Below are 17,257 nucleotides of genomic sequence, written 5' to 3'. Positions count from 1 at the left end.
TACACACAAACACACTGTTACACAGAGTATTAGGAAAATCACACAGCAGTAAATAAATAACTATGAAGTATAAATGAAAGAATAAAATTTACAATGACTGGCCTCTCCATGGTAGTCTGGCTAGACGAGTACTTCTTGTCTGGCTGGTCTACGTTTCGAGCTAGTCCAGGAAGCTGTAATTATAGGGCACAAATTTGTGTGTCCTCCCCTATAATAATATCTTTCTGTATATACTGATATTAAACACTTGTGTTGTAATATCGTATATGGACAGTGCTCCTTGGATTGGCTGCTCTTGAAAAGTTAAGTTCCTCTCTTGAGGAAATGCTGTGTTTGGGGTTCACAGCTCTCAACGTCCCCCTCTCGAAACATCAAATATTCACAACTAGTTTCGGAGTTTATTTCACTTTATCATCAGACACTGTACAAAATTATTGTTTTTGTGATACTGGAAGAAAGCGGAGCTCGCCTGTCTGTATTTCATAGGTCTCTTTTATCACAACATTCTACATAGGAGGAAATTGACGCCATGTTTTGTGTAAAAAAAAAAAAAGAAATACATTCTTGAGGAAGAGCATTAACCAGAAAGACTAATAATGCCAGTGGGAAAGACAAGGAGCTCTAGCAAGAAAATAAAAACCAACTCACTTGTTTTCCGTAATATCATGCTGTCCAGCCGCCGTTCAGAGAAGACGTAGTCGTTCCTACTCTTCAGTTATCCTGAGTAATTCTCGAGCTGAGCAACTCTGAACACTGTTACTCGAGATTTTTCTTGGGATATCCTGAGTTGTTCTTCACCAAAGCTGAGAGGAAACTTGCTTGCAGTCACTTCGAGCCCCATCCCATCAAGAGGGTAAGGCGGTGACTTGCTTGTTCACCCCTCTCTTCCCCATCCCCCCATCCTTCCCCTTCCTCCCCTCACCCAAACAACTACACTGGCCCACACACTAACACACTACATACATTGCTATCCTTCTGACTTTCCTATCTTCTTCTTTTTCGGCAACTTCGCTTTGGCGAGTTAACACAAGGCATTTTGACCATCCGGTAGCCCGTGTGGTTTTTTTAAAATCCGGCCGATCTTTGCCTTGGGCCCTTTCCCCCTCACCACTCGGGGGTAGGCTATCTTAGGGGCTGACCTTCATAAGTCAGCTGAAATAGGATGTTAGACTAACACTAAGGAAAGACCCCTTTTTTTTAAAGCAACTTACGTGCCAGAATTATCTTCCTGGACATCATGGCGCGGATAAGAGTAAAATTACGGGTTTATGACAACCAAAGGTCAAGGAAAGAAATTCTAGCATGCATTTGCTCAAATTCAACAGTTGCTCCGTGGATGCTTTTACAACTCTCGCTGGGGCAGTACTTCTCCTCTCTTCTGAAGAAGAGTTACTTCAACTCCTTAAGCAGGACGTCCTGGACAAATTGAAGACTTTGGGTATCCACCCAATTGCACCTGAAAGCTATCAAGCACAACGAACGTTTGTTGCCAGAATTAACAGAGTCGTGAGAGATAGCACAGCGAATGAACTTCTTGCTGACTTTAATGCAGAGAATTCAGAATTTCATGCTGTCCAAGCACATAAATTTTCTAAACCTGGCAACAAACAGGAAACATTAAAATTAATACTTGAGACACCTGAAGAGCCAAACTAGTGTGCCAAAATGGCTTCAAATGTTTTGGGACAAGATGTACACCTGACCAAATCTCTCTTGAGCGGTTTGTCAGTGTGACACAATGTTACAAATGTTGCGCATTTGGGCATACCACCAACAAATGCAGTACCCAAGCACTGATTTGCAGCATATGCTCTGGGCAACATTCTTTCAAAACTTGTGAAAACAAAACTAAACCCAAGTGTGTACTCTCCAATTGTAAACACCATGCTGTTTCTGCTATATGTCCAGAGAGGAAAAAGGAAATGCAGAAAATTCTAGAAGCTAAGAAACTGTCAAATTCTAAGAAGAACACTCCTGAGGCACCTCCAGCAATCTCCCAAACTTCCTTTCCAGCTTTGCCTGGATCTTGTGGGACTCCTCAGGTCTCTTCCACTGGTTCCAATGTTTGGAATTCTGCCCCTCTTGGAGTGCCCCAATCTAACCCTCATCTACAACATACACAAACGCAACAACAAGGTTCAGTCTCATCTCCTATGTCTCAGGTATCCACAGCCGGGGATATGACGAGAGCGCAACTATTGTATATGATGGCCAAAGACATAGCAGGCGGTGACATTCAACTCTGCTGTAAGGTTTTAAATGATTTGTTAATGGCTAATGGGATTACTCCCATCACTATCCCAGAAAATGTGAAGGTTATTATGGCCCAGCCTTCTCATTACAAGAAGTATGTACCCTACTCTACTTCTACAAATAAGCCTTAATCATTCCCACCTTTCATGGCAGGTCGACAGAGCCTTTTATACCAACAGCTGGTGTCCCACAAGGTTCTTGTCTTAGTCCAGTTCTCTTCAACATTTATGTGAATAACCTTCCTCAACCAGAGTTTAATGATACAATTATAACACAGTTTGCAGATGATGTTATCCATGTCGTCTCATCAACTACGGTAACAGGAAAATACAAGTATGAGAGAGTCATAGAAAAAATGAATATTGAACTTCGTCGAACATTTAATTGGGAAAAGAAATGGAGAATTACGACTAATCCTGACAAAGTCCTTGTTAGCACGATAGGATGTTTTATATCAACCATCGAAGATAAAGGGAGTATCTCCATCAGAGGTACACCTGTAGCCGTTAGAAACCCTAACAAGATTTTGGGATATGAAATAGACAGGCTGCTCCACTCAACATCTCATGCAACTAAAAAGATCAACATAGCCAAAGCCGGTCTTAACAGTCTCTTTCGATTCAATCAAGCCCCTCCACATGTCAACAAACATCTATAAAAAATGATAATAAGACCTATACTCGAATACCCATGTGTCCCAATGACATTAACAAAGGCCAACATGCTACGGTTACAACGGGTACAGAATAGAGCTATTCGCTTCATTACGGGTACCAGGAGGAGAGACAGAGTTAAAATGGCAGATTTACACGTACAACAAGATATTACTGCCTTAAATGTACGCCTTGACACCCTGAAAAAGAAACAACTCTATGCAATGCAAGAACTATACATTCCAGATAGAGAACATCCTCTACAAGTTGAAAATACCACGGATTATATCATCAATACTCCTCCTCACAGGACTCAAAGAATGACTCTCCCACAAAGGGTCCGTCGTTTTATCCACAAAGATGATTACCATCGACCAATGATATTGAGCAACCTCCCTGATGAAGATGACTGGGTAACACCAGAACCCTTCTATGTTTACTGAGAAAATCATCGCCCCCCAATTGGGGAGACATTTTATATAACATTCTACTGTAAAAATTATGCTAAATTTAATATGGCGGGACACCACCTGTAAGAAGCCATTGTCAAGTAATTCTTTATAAACTGGCCAGGAAATTATTGCCTTCATTGTCGCTTAAATATCCGTTGTGCAATCGCAAAAAAAAAAAAAAGCGATTGCAACTTGTATAATTATTACCAATTCAGTCATGTACTTATATATCTGTTATATCTATGTGACTCTGATGGGTTAGTATTATACCCCTTCAAGAATATCTTATCATTTCACATACACTTTTTAAATTACACCAAAGTGGTTGGGCCACTTACCTTTTATATCCTACCTCTCTCCCCCCTCCCACCCATTTCCAATATTTCTATCCTTACCCATCCTTCTTCCTTACCCATCTTACCAAAGCTCTGGTCATAAGAAGAAGAAATACACATGCAGGAGAAAAGCGAATAATCTCCTGTTCTAATAAATTAGACAATTGTTTATCACAAAAAGAAATACAGAAATGGAAAAGCCATCTTTACAAGGGAAGATATGAAATACAGACAGGCGAGCTTCGCTTTCTTCCAGTATCACAAAAACAATAATTTTGTACATTGTATGATGATAAAGTGAAGTAAACTCCGAAACTAGTTGTGAATAATTGATGTTTCAAGAGGGGGACGTTGAGAGCTGTGAACCCCAAACACAGCATTTCCTCAAGAGAGGAACTTAACTTTTCAAGAGCAGCCAATCCAAGGAGCACTGTCCATATACGATATTACAACACAAGTATTTAATATCAGTATATACAGAAAGGTATTATTATAGGGGAGGACACACAAATTTGTGCCCTATAATTACAACTTCCTGGACTCGCTCGAAACATAGACCAGCCCGACAAGAAGTACTCGTCTAGCCAGACTACCATGGAGAGGCCAATCATCGCAAATTTGATTCTACTATTTATGCTTCATAGTAATTTATTAATACTGTGGGATTTTCCTCATAATACTCTATATATTTATGCATACTATGTATATCTTCCGTTACTCTGTGTAGCAGTGTGTTTATGTGTGTCTGGTATTATTGTGTATAGCGCTATGGATGTTTATATATTTCTGGTGTTACACAACGTTAATAATACTAGCAACACTGCCTCCCTCTACACCCTGTTATATGCCTTTTTAAGTCTATAAATACAAGAGACGGATACTTTTCTTGAAACAAGATTCACTACGAACTCCTGCTTGGAAGACGAAACTTCATTCTACGTTTCGGTTTGTTTTGAATCTTTATCAAGCATAGATAATTGTTCAGTAGAGAAAGAGACGTTATCTACCGTTCACTCTCCAGGTTTCTGGATCAATTGTAAATTATTGAAGCCACGGTATTGTGAATTTTGTTGACCACTGTTTAATGAAAATACTGTATCCACGTGTCACTTTTCCTTTCCAGTTTCACTTTTTTCCTAGTTAATCGTACTTTGGGCATAAGAAATATAAAATACTTCGTTACAGAAGGACATTGAGGGAGGAAGGAAACTTTACGTAGACAATCTCTCACTTGGAGATCAAGCCGTAGGTGAAGTAGGTGACTGATACATGTGAATAACCGTAAAGGTTGTTTCGTGGAGTTTGCCAAAACATGGGTTAAAGCCAGGGAAGTTTTCAGTGGTCTGGGCCTCCATCCTTTGCACTGTTTTCATAAACAGCTAATCTTCAAAGAGACAAACGTTTTCACAGTAAAAAAAAATCTGCACCTGCGTCCTTCCTTCAACGTTATGGACAGTGGGATTTGTGTTGACCTCGAGCACAATGCTGAGCTCACGATCACAAGCACTTAAAGTTTTGTTTACTATTTGCGTTTGGTAACACTGAGGTCTGAGACCAATAAACTGTGACTTCTCTCTTCACAGCTAAATTCTAGGACTTGGCACCTGGGTCTTGTGACCTAAGACCTGAGAATTAAAACCTTGATTCTGGGACGTGTAATCAAGAATATTTTATTGCATAAGTTTATAAAACCGGTCTAATGGGAGAGAGAGAGAGAGAATTGTGGTAACACTGCTAATGCTCAATTTTTTATGGACAGAGGAATGAGTGTTTCTTCTGGATGAGCTATTACCCGTAGATGTTTGAAGTGTAAAAAACAGAGGTAGTAAAAGGGGGAAGAGCTACAAGAGTAGAAACAACAGTGGTAACACAGTGCTATCAGTGGTGCTAGCAGTGACAATAACAGTGGTAAACACATCACTGATGTGTCAGTGATGATGGAAAATATTCAAACCTGGGTTGTAATACCCGTAGACTTATACATAAATTTCTTCATTATTATAATAGAGGCTTAAGTAATGTCACTAATATTTGGAACGCTGATTCTAAATGCAATATAACTTTTTCTCTGTAACTTACTTATAACTAACAGGTAAATATTATTTATTTCTTCTTTTATTTTTTATTGCTAATCTATAATCTTTATAGACTGTCACCCAATTGTTGGGTGTGAGGCGCCTAATGTTGGGTGTGAGGCGCCTAGTGTAACTGTCAGTGTAAATGAATTGTCTGAAAATAATTTTACACACACACACACACACACACGCAAACACACACACGCAAACACACACACCACACACGCACACACATACAGATACACAAAAATACACACACACACACACACACACACACACACACACACACACACAACTAGGTGAGTACACAAACACACACACACACACAAATACGCACATATACACACACACACACACACACACGAACACACACATGCAAACCCCCCCCCCACACACACACACACGGGGCCAGGAGCTCGGACTCGACCCCCGCAACCTCAACTAGGTGAGTACACACACACACACACACACACAAATACGCACACACAAACACACACGTACAAGTTCACAAATATCCCACAACAGGTGAAGTGTCTATCGACTAGCGAGTTTGATAACTAATTGAACACCAGCAGTTGATGAACAACATATTCACCAACACTGACTGTCACCAATAGTAGATGGACAACACAAAATAACACAATGTCAGCAACACTTTCATAAACATTGAATGCACTCACTGAACTATACATGGTGAAGATGGACAACACAATCAAACATAAAACATCACCAACACTTTTATAAACACTAAACGTAACACACGCAAACACATCACACCATAACACAGCACAGTGTACTACAACATTCATGTTATATGCTAACCTCTACACACCAAGGTACATCACTACACAACTTCCATGTTATAATATATGCTAACTTCCATACATCACATCACAACCTAACATAGCATGAGAGACATTAACACAGCGACACACTGGCCAGGCTGCACCAGCGACCTCCAGAAACCTCTTGATCAAGAGATCGAGTCTCCCGATTTGGTATCTTATAATTTTCATTTTCGAGAGATTTTGTTTTGTGTTATTGATTTTAAATATTTTTGTGTCTACTATCATTACTATTATTACGTCTACTGTTGTTACTTTAACCCTAATATTCTCACTGCCATTCCTGCTAACGTAACTATTATTATTATTATTATTATTATTATTATTATTATTATTATTATTATTATTATTTCTATTATTACTACTACTAACACTTTTGTTGCTGCTAATACTTTTGTCACCCTCGTTCTGACTTGACAATGAACCTTCATACACAGAAGCGTCTTGATAAGTTTCTTCACCTAAGTGTGTATTTTTTCTTCTCGTAGCTCACTGGTACAGCTCCGAACCTGTTGATTGTGAAACTACGGTTCGATTCCCGGTCCATTTTCATATTTATTTATTTTTTTCAGGTTAAGTGGGTAACACACTGGTCTGCAAGTTTTCGGACTTGACTGCCATGGGTTCGAGTCCCACCCGTTCTGTGATTTGTTTACAATCGTGTTATTATGATTTCGTAAACTGGTGATTATCTATAGCCTTCAGGAAGTTGAAGGAAGTTCAGACGAGATATGGACACCAGACAATGTTTCATCCACGGTATTGTGACGTTTTGTTAATTATCCCCATGAATTTATTTGCGATGACATAGAGTTTTTGATCTCAATGTATTGTTCTTGTTTTGTTTTCAACAAGAGTTCTACGGCTTTTAGTCTTTCTCTAAGTTCGCTCTGTAGGATGCTAAGAGAAACGTTGTTAATTCCTACTTCTAAAGTTTTATGCTTTTCACATAATTCATTGTCAAAGTGAGTGACTGGCAATGGAGAAAAATCGTTGGTATTGATATTCTGAGGCATGACGTTTTGTGTTGACTCTCTCCTGCTGCTGTGAGGTTGTCCAGTAGTTTGAAGTCTGTAGGTAGTGTTGGTATAGATGCAAATGTCCTCCGCTTAATAGACAACATTATCTTCAACATGTGAAGAGATGCTGGATGTAAGTAGGTGTATCTGTCAGTTAACTTTAGTAGAGCAAAGTGCTTCACTCTGAGTTGTGCTGAGTTCAAAAGAAGGCCGCTGTGAACTCAATCAATACAGCCATTGTGTCAATTTTTGCATTCACATTTCTGTGTTTTTCTTGGGCAGGAACTCATCCAAAACGAGCTCGAGCTGAGTCATTACTGATAAATGAGGCATTATGCAATAATAATCCTATGGACCTTCCACATACGAGAAAAATTCAACGTTTCTAAATTTTTGAGAACAAAGTTTGGCGATGAGAACACTTTTTTTTGCACCATCGAAATGACCTGTGAGAGGTTATTACAAAGCAGAGCCCAGCCATAGATATACTACCATCCCTCAAGATACGTCCCAAACACCTTTGGCTAACACCTTAGTCCCTTCTTTAAGACTAAGTAAATAGGAGTAAGTGGATCCCAAAAATCTCGACTTGCCGAGGATTGATCTCGATCGTTATACTCATCTGGGTTCTTTTTATTTGTTAGAAAGGGCGAAGTAAGTTTCGTCACTATAGTGTAGAAGGTAAGACCAGCTACAAGGAGTAAAAATGCCTGAAGTTTCTGTGGCAAAAGAAGAAATATGTGCCAATTTATTTCAAAGTGTATTAGCTTTACGATATTCAATTTTTTATTCAGATGTCAATATATGGCTTACAATCAAAAGTGCCCGGGTCGAACCCTAGGCAGGCGAGACTTATGAGCATGTAAACAGACAGCTTGTTGTTATTAACAAGGAAACACAACAACCGATTAACTTGCTAATCGTGTGTTGTGGGTTGCATTCTTTGAGAGAACCTAACAATCAGGATGAAAATCAGCCATACTACCTGAATCTCCTGGATTTTTCCGGACTATTTACTCTTCAGTACTATAACCGAGCTCAGTCTGTAAGTTATTTTATCATTTCTGGAGACGTGAATTTACAAGAGAACATCCTATACGTGTGGCAAGCAGATTTCATTTTCTTTTATAGAACTGGTTTTCTTTTCTAGACAGAAGACGCTAACTCATAAAAATGATCAGAAATGCACTTGCTTATATATCATTTCTGTGGCTGTCGAGTGTTAACACACACATGTACATAAGTATCATAATATGTTCTTTAATCATAATAAGAACAAGGATAATCTCAGTAACATTCATTGCTTAGGCCAGTATAACCATACAATTGGATATACGAGACTCGATTCCTTCTACAGGCTGTAAATATGTTTGTTATTTTATATTATTAATGCCAACTGACTTCTCGGACGTCATTTAGTTCACAGAAGCTTAATAACCTATGGCTTGCAACTGAGGAACACGAGTTCGATCCAGAAGCGATTTACGAAATTATGTCTTGGGTCCTTACGCCTATTATCCCTGTTCATCTAACAGTAAGTACTGTTGTGATTAACATCCTGGGAAAAAGAGCCAAAAAAACTGCAATGGAAATAAGTAACACTGATTTCATTAAGTTATCCTGAGTTATCCGAGCTGTCTTTTTCAATCCTAACAAAAAAGTTTTAAAGTCTTAAAAAGCAAAGATTAAAATAAACCCTCAGTGAGTATACAGTGAAATATATAAGCACTATGTCTGTATGTGTTTTCTTTGTCGAAATATGTATGAGTTCTTAATCTTATATAATTTATTAGAATAAGATATTCTTGTCTTACGGATCAGTTTCACCTATTCGGCACGACATTATATATAAATGAATATAAATATATATATATATATATATATATATATATATATATATATATATATATATATATATATATATATATATACATACATTTCAATACAACGGCCGTCCCCGTAGAATTAAGGTGAAAGCAAGAAAGAAGAAATTCAGTCACCGTCATTCATTCATTCGCTGTCCTGCCACAAGCATACTGACATTATACTTCAGACTGGGTGCAGTGTATACCCTAATTTTCCATTTTTATTGACAAAATTGTTATTACTTTTGAATGCCTCTTCTCATCTGCCTCAAATCTTCATTACCAATATTTAACAACTTCAGAAATTAATGCCAAACTCTGAAGTATTCATAACGTACGTGCTGAGATGAAAAGGACAAAAGTTATGTAATACTTGGATGCCTTTCTGGAATCGCACTGCGACTGAGCAACATCTAGTTATTGTTATTATTTTCGTAGGGAAATACTAACCCCGTGTAAATTATACAATACCTGAGAAATGGGAGACATTCACGTTTGACTACAGGAAAGAGAGGGTTGATCCAGTTGTTTGGATCATGAACCTTTAAACAGCATCAAATAATCCCTCGTCACTTCCCATTGTATGAATGCTGTCCTGTAATTCGTTCAATTATTAATCTATAAGCTTGGCGACCGATTTCACATGGATATTTGAGGTTGTGTTTCATGCATTAGACGAGCATACTTTGGTCCTTAGCGAAAAAAAATGATAAACAATCAGTGCATATAAAGTTCTACCAAATAGAAAAAATGACAATCTTGTGCTGAGAAACAAGGATCCTCGTGACAAACAGACAAAAAAAAATATACAATAACTTTGCAAGCCTAACGAAAAAATATAATTCATAATAAATATTTATAAATAAATTGAGACTGACAAGAAATGTTATGATTAGACAAATCTGAATCACGTTAATTTTAGCAACGTAAGGTGAGATGTATCAGTTAATTTTGATGCAAAAGTTATTTTTTTATACATTTTTCTTGTGAAAAATGCATGCATCACAGTGTGTATAAGACTGAACAACAAAATATGATTGATTTGCTACTGAGATAAATGTAGGTCGCCTTATGTAATACAAATATATTTGTTTCAGATTTGAAGACGAAATTGAGGTAACACGTCAGAATTTTTTTTAGATATTTGAAAACATGTAATTTTATGAATTTTTTATTTTTAAATTATGTTCCATCATAATTTATAGCAACTTCTAAAAAAAAACCTAAAGAGCAATATGCAAAATATTCTCACTGAAAGTAGGAAATATTTAAAAAATGTGTCAAGCATTTGATTGTACTTGGCGTCTCTGAAAAAACCTCAATGAAGCCTTTTATCATGCTCATCACTAACAGCACCAAGTTTGCGTGGAATGAAGTCCAGGTGTGAATGAAAAAAATGCATATTCAGGGACATACGGCAAGCTCACTAGTTCGAGTGAGGTCAGTTTTCATAGGAAGACTTGGAGGGATAACAGTTCTCGTATTTTGCGTGCCTTAAACTTCTCCAAAATTTGCCTGAATTGTTAAGGAATCCTGCACTTTCACCATGCATAACGTTTTCTAAGTTTTTTTTATTAGGCTTAACTTTATATGCAATGGTGAAACAAATCTCTTTTGAGAATGCACAAGTAGCGTATATTGTTGTTGAATTTCTCTGGAACAGGGTCTTCTGCCGTCCATTCACTGATCTTTTAGTAGTTAGCATCGTTACGACTATTCCATATACAAAGGAATCACATGTATTTTGTGGAAGCAAGTTGGAAACCACTTGTGGTTATGGTATTTTGTTAGAATAAAATTTCCATGGACTCGTATATTTCCTTTAATTTCACAGGATGAGCCACACGCACAGATGACTCATGCCGTTGTGAAGAAGCACTGTTGTCAAACCGACCTTACTGGAACCGATGAATGGTTTCCATTCAAGAGAATGGAAACCAGTTCCTTCATAAGACTATTCACATCAGTTCAGTAACACACTTTATTCTCCATTTTGTAGGATGCCGCCAAACCAAATGGCGTACACGAAAATAAAATATTTTTTTGCTACAGTGCTCCACTCTTGTAAAATCAATGCAGTTACCTTTTGTGATTAAGACTGACATACTATATTTTACGGCGAATAAGACGCTCCGGTTTCTATTCCCCGCCGGGGAAGAAAATGGGCCGGGTCACCATCTGGAAAACACCAGAGCTGGCAGTACCGGCGAACCTGAAGACGACGACGCTCCGGTGTGGAGGACATTCCCTAATTCTGAATGGCTAAATTGTGGAAAAAAAAGCCGTGTCTAAAAAGCTAAATTTACATGAAACGGCACTAAAAACTCGCTGATACTATTAGTTACAAAAATAACACATGATGTAATGCTCTCACTCGCCAGTATACAGATGAGTATTCTATATCTGCTAAATTCTAATCAAGCCTCTCCTCGTCAGGGTGTGCAGCTCTTGTAATTAGCCGCGTTCTTATTCTACTCACTGTCTCGATGCGTACAAGTGGATGTGTCTACGGCTACAACTGCATATTGATTTGTGATTTTTTTCCTGATTTAAAATTATTTCATTATGTTTTTAAGTCTTTTGATTTTACTATTTAATAAGAGTACATTTGTACTGCAACACGACTAAAACAAAGTACGGTGCAAAAATAGCGGCTGTTGTGCAATACTACCGTATATCGGTTTATATCGTTTTTTGAACCCACTTTTAACATGCCGCAATTTTACTTTTGCCTTTTATATATGATAATGTTCCGTTTATATCAGGATCGTTTGAGGTGAGCGGTTTGATGGTAAACAGGCGATTTAGCTTACTTACACTACCCGTAGTTCATCCGGCTCCATTGCCTTGTTTAACTTAGCCTACCAGTGCTAAACGACAACGAGTTTTTACAATTATTTATGATAATTTTTGTTATTTATTAATTTTTTTACACAAAATTGTTTACATGATTCATTACTGGGTCATATATAGGCTCTTAGATTACTGTCTAGTATGAAAACACTTCTCTAGGGTTAGATTAAGGTCTATGACCAACGTAATCTTCGACCTCCAAGACACTGAGTAAATTTTCGAGACTTATTTTTGGAGAAAAAAAAATATCGTCTTCGACTCCGTAAAATACTGCATGTCACAATTTTCTTTCTTCAAGTTTCTTAAACTCAAAATATTCCTGAAACTTAGCTTAACTAAATATTAAAGTGTAGTCAGAATTTTACAGAGTCCACGAAACTCGGAAACTGCAAACTCAGTAAATCTGTGTGAAGTTTTGGCGCGCGTCCTGCAGAGTGAAGAATAAAACTGCCGGAAACTTGCGTCCATGAGGATTGTCCCCTCTCTACTACTTTCCTCTCAGTATATTTGTGTGCATTGTGTTTTAAATTTTTTTACTCTTTTTACTTGTTTACTCCCATACTTCTGTGTATGTCATTTAATATCTACTTGCTTGTTTGCTTATGTCCATTAGTGCTTGATTGTTGAGCCTCGGTAGACCTCCTGCTTTTGTACCTATAGTAGTAAATAGGTTCCTGGGAGGAGAAAACACAAACGTTACAGAACAAACTTTAATAGGGACAATGTCTCTATTTAGCAACAAGTGTTTCTTTCCTTCGCCAACATGGACACTACGTCATTTGGAATCAGCAACTTGAGTGTTAATCGCCTGATGCCTATATACCTTAACACAACTTATAGTACCTTAATAACATATTATATTTTGGGGAAAGTAACACATGCAACACCTTGGTACACTTTGACTTTGCACACACATAAAGCTGAAAAATATTTTTTAATGCTAAGCATATATTACCATGAAGCACTCTTATAATTAGACATTCTCATTTTTAAAAGTATATTTCTAATGATCTTTGAGGATAATATTAATCGAATTCACTTAAACAGCATCAAGTTACTCGGAAAATTTTACAGGCTTATAATGTAAAGAAAATATCAATATTACATAAAATCGTACTCATTATATAACCCTGTATGAATTAAGAATCCAAATATTCCATTTAGTTTATTCCCATAAAATCTGGGGACCATGAGCTAGAGACATATTTAAACAACGTATATACACAATAATGACACGGGTATAAAAATGTAGAAAAATAAAAAAAAAAAGGTGAGTGTAAAGGATTTTATGTGAATGATTCAGCCAGAGCGACTCTCACCAACACTGGTGTTAGACTCTCACCAACACTGGTGTTACTCTCACCAACACTGGTGTTAGACTCTCACCAACACTGGTGTTACTCTCACCAACACTGGTGTTAGACTCTCACCAACACTGGTGTTAGACTCTCACCAACACTGGTGTTAGACTCTCACCAGCACTGGTGTTAGACTCTCACCAACACTGGTGTTAGACTCTCACCAACACTGGTGTTAGACTCTCACCAACACTGGTGTTACTCTCACCAACACTGGTGTTAGACTCTCACCAACACTGGTGTTAGACTCTCACCAGCACTGGTGTTAGACTCTCACCAACACTGGTGTTAGACTCTCACCAACACTGGTGTTAGACTCTCACCAACACTGGTGTTAGACTCTCACCAGCACTGGTGTTAGACTCTCACCAGCACTGGTGTTAGACTCTCACCAACACTGGTGTTAGACTCTCACCAACACTGGTGTTAGACTCTCACCAACACTGGTGTTAGACTCTCACCAGCACTGGTGTTAGACTCTCACCAACACTGGTGTTAGACTCTCACCAACACTGGTGTTAGACTCTCACCAACACTGGTGTTAGACTCTCACCAACACTGGTGTTAGAATCTCACCAACACTGGTGTTAGACTCTCACCAGCACTGGTGTTAGACTCTCACCAACACTGGTGTTAGACTCTCACCAACACTGGTGTTAGACTCTCACCAACACTGGTGTTAGACTCTCACCAACACTGGTGTTAGAATCTCACCAACACTGGTGTTAGACTCTCACCAGCACTGGTGTTAGACTCTCACCAACACTGGTGTTAGACTCTCACCAACACTGGTGTTAGACTCTCACCAACACTGGTGTTAGAATCTCACCAACACTGGTGTTAGACTCTCACCAGCACTGGTGTTAGACTCTCACCAACACTGGTGTTAGACTCTCACCAGCACTGGTGTTAGACTCTCACCAACACTGGTGTTAGACTCTCACCAGCACTGGTGTTAGACTCTCACCAACACTGGTGTTAGACTCTCACCAACACTGGTGTTAGACTCTCACCAACACTGGTGTTAGACTCTCACCAACACTGGTGTTAGACTCTCACCAGCACTGGTGTTAGACTCTCACCAACACTGGTGTTAGAATCTCACCAACACTGGTGTTAGACTCTCACCAACACTGGTGTTAGACTCTCACCAACACTGGTGTTAGAATCTCACCAACACTGGTGTTAGACTCTCACCAACACTGGTGTTAGACTCTCACCAGCACTGGTGTTAGACTCTCACCAACACTTGTGTTTCACTCTCACCAACACTGGTGTTTGACTCTCACCAACACTGGTGTTAGACTCTCACCAGCACTGGTGTTAGACTCTCACCAACACTGGTGTTAGAATCTCACCAACACTGGTGTTAGACTCTCACCAACACTGGTGTTAGACTCTCACCAACACTGGTGTTAGAATCTCACCAACACTGGTGTTAGACTCTCACCAGCACTGGTGTTAGACTCTCACCAGCACTGGTGTTAGACTCTCACCAACACTTGTGTTTCACTCTCACCAACACTGGTGTTTGACTCTCACCAACACTGGTGTTAGACTCTCACCAGCACTGGTGTTAGACTCTCACCAACACTGGTGTTAGACTCTCACCAACACTGGTGTTAGACTCTCACCAACACTGGTGTTAGAATCTCACCAACACTGGTGTTAGACTCTCACCAACACTGGTGTTAGACTCTCACCAGCACTGGTGTTAGACTCTCACCAACACTTGTGTTTCACTCTCACCAACACTGGTGTTTGACTCTCACTAACATTGGTGTTTGACACTCACCAACCATAGGTGCTTGACTGAATTTATGCTATTTTTCCTGCCTTGAGGAGGAGGGGGTTAGTACACAACAATACTCCAGCTAAGAGAGAGCAAGTGTCCGAGATGAATCATCATTGTTCTTAAAGCCCTTTCAAAGATCTTGATAATGTGTAATGTTTGGGTTTTTGGTCTGTATTTATTTTTGCGGTTGTTTTACTACCATCTTTGTGAAGTGGAGCAATATCGGTGGTTTCTAATGACTGAGATGACTCCAGTGTCTTTGCTTCTCTAGTTTGTCGGTCTGACAGTTGAGACGCCTGTTCATCACTTCTCTTTAGGCTTCTCATAGAGTATTTAGGGCACGTGATAAGGGTGTCTTTTTTACCAATGGTAAAAATTTGAAACAAGTCAGTATAAGGATTCTCGAGTAATCGACCCGATTCCCACAATTATATGTTTTTGATTTACCTCAGTAAAACTTTAAATTGCACCTTTTCAGATTCAACTTTTGGGTTATCCTTGTTATAGAGTCCATCGTCAATATTTTTAATCCGGTCAGAAGGAATTGGCAGATTGAGACTTAACCAATGACAATATGAGACTTGTATTCAGTAGATGTGATTTTGTAACTTTTATTCTCTAAATAACATATTTTTAATTAAATAGCTTGAGGACGCCTCCTCAAGGTGACAGAGTACCTTGATGCTGGTTATGGTCTATGGTTTGTGATCTTCTTAGCCTGTCTCCAATCTTCTGAATTTTGCACTTGCTGGAGGTAAATTATAGTATCTACTTCTCAGTCAAGATCCATTTATAGCTTTACTTATCCTCATCTGTTTTTGTTCTCCACATTATTGTACATTATCTGAAAATATGTATACTCTGACCATTTCTTATGTCATGTTCACATACACAAGGAATAGTACCTGTTCTAGTACTGATTCTTGTGGAAAGTCACTCGTCAACACTCCCTTACTCCTACACTTCTTCTCGGTCAATCATTCGTTGTTTCAATCCAGTTAAATATTCCTTGATTCGTTATAGTGCTTTTCCCTTTATTCCAACTTCCTGTTATAGCATTTGTGTAATTTGTACGGTACTGTCTCAAAGCCTTCTTACAGTCCCATCTGCCCATTACTCTTGATCATGTTTCACTTCTGTTACCTTGTCATAGATCTGCGGAAAATTTGAGATAGAATTTACTATCTTTAAAGTCATTCTGGTTGATGTTTATGAACCAGCTCCTTTGTGTACTTCTGATAATATTCTTTATAACTTTATATATTATACATGTCACTGATACCGATAACGCTGCCACTCTTTTCCCTTTCTTCAAACTGGGACCACATTGGCTGTCTTTCACACCTCTACCAGTTGTCATGTGTCGACTGACATGTTGAAGAGTGTGGCTAGTGGCTTACAAACAGCTACCGCACTCGATCTTAGGATCCAAGGAGAGAGATTTCCTGATCCCATTGCCTTCGATATGTCTGACTCGAGCAATAACTTTCTCAATTGCTCTCGTCTAGTATGTACTGTGTGCAGTACTCCCTGGTGTACTCTGCCATTTTCCTCCGAGAATGTCTCCTTTAATTACCTGCCGAGCTGCTGGTCGTTCCTTGTGTATGTTGACTCACCTGTGGGTGGTGGCAGGGGTCGATTCATAGCTCCTGGCCCCGCCTCTTCGCTGGCCACTACTAGGTCACTCTCTCGCCGCTCCTAGAGCTATATATTGAATTTGCCTCCACACATCACTCTCCAGATTATTCCACTTC

The sequence above is a fragment of the Cherax quadricarinatus genome, chromosome 53, assembly GCF_038502225.1.
Source record: "Cherax quadricarinatus isolate ZL_2023a chromosome 53, ASM3850222v1, whole genome shotgun sequence".
Lineage (NCBI taxonomy): Eukaryota > Metazoa > Arthropoda > Malacostraca > Decapoda > Parastacidae > Cherax > Cherax quadricarinatus.
The sequence above is the reverse complement of the archived record's forward strand: the minus strand, read 5'-3'. Positions refer to the sequence as shown.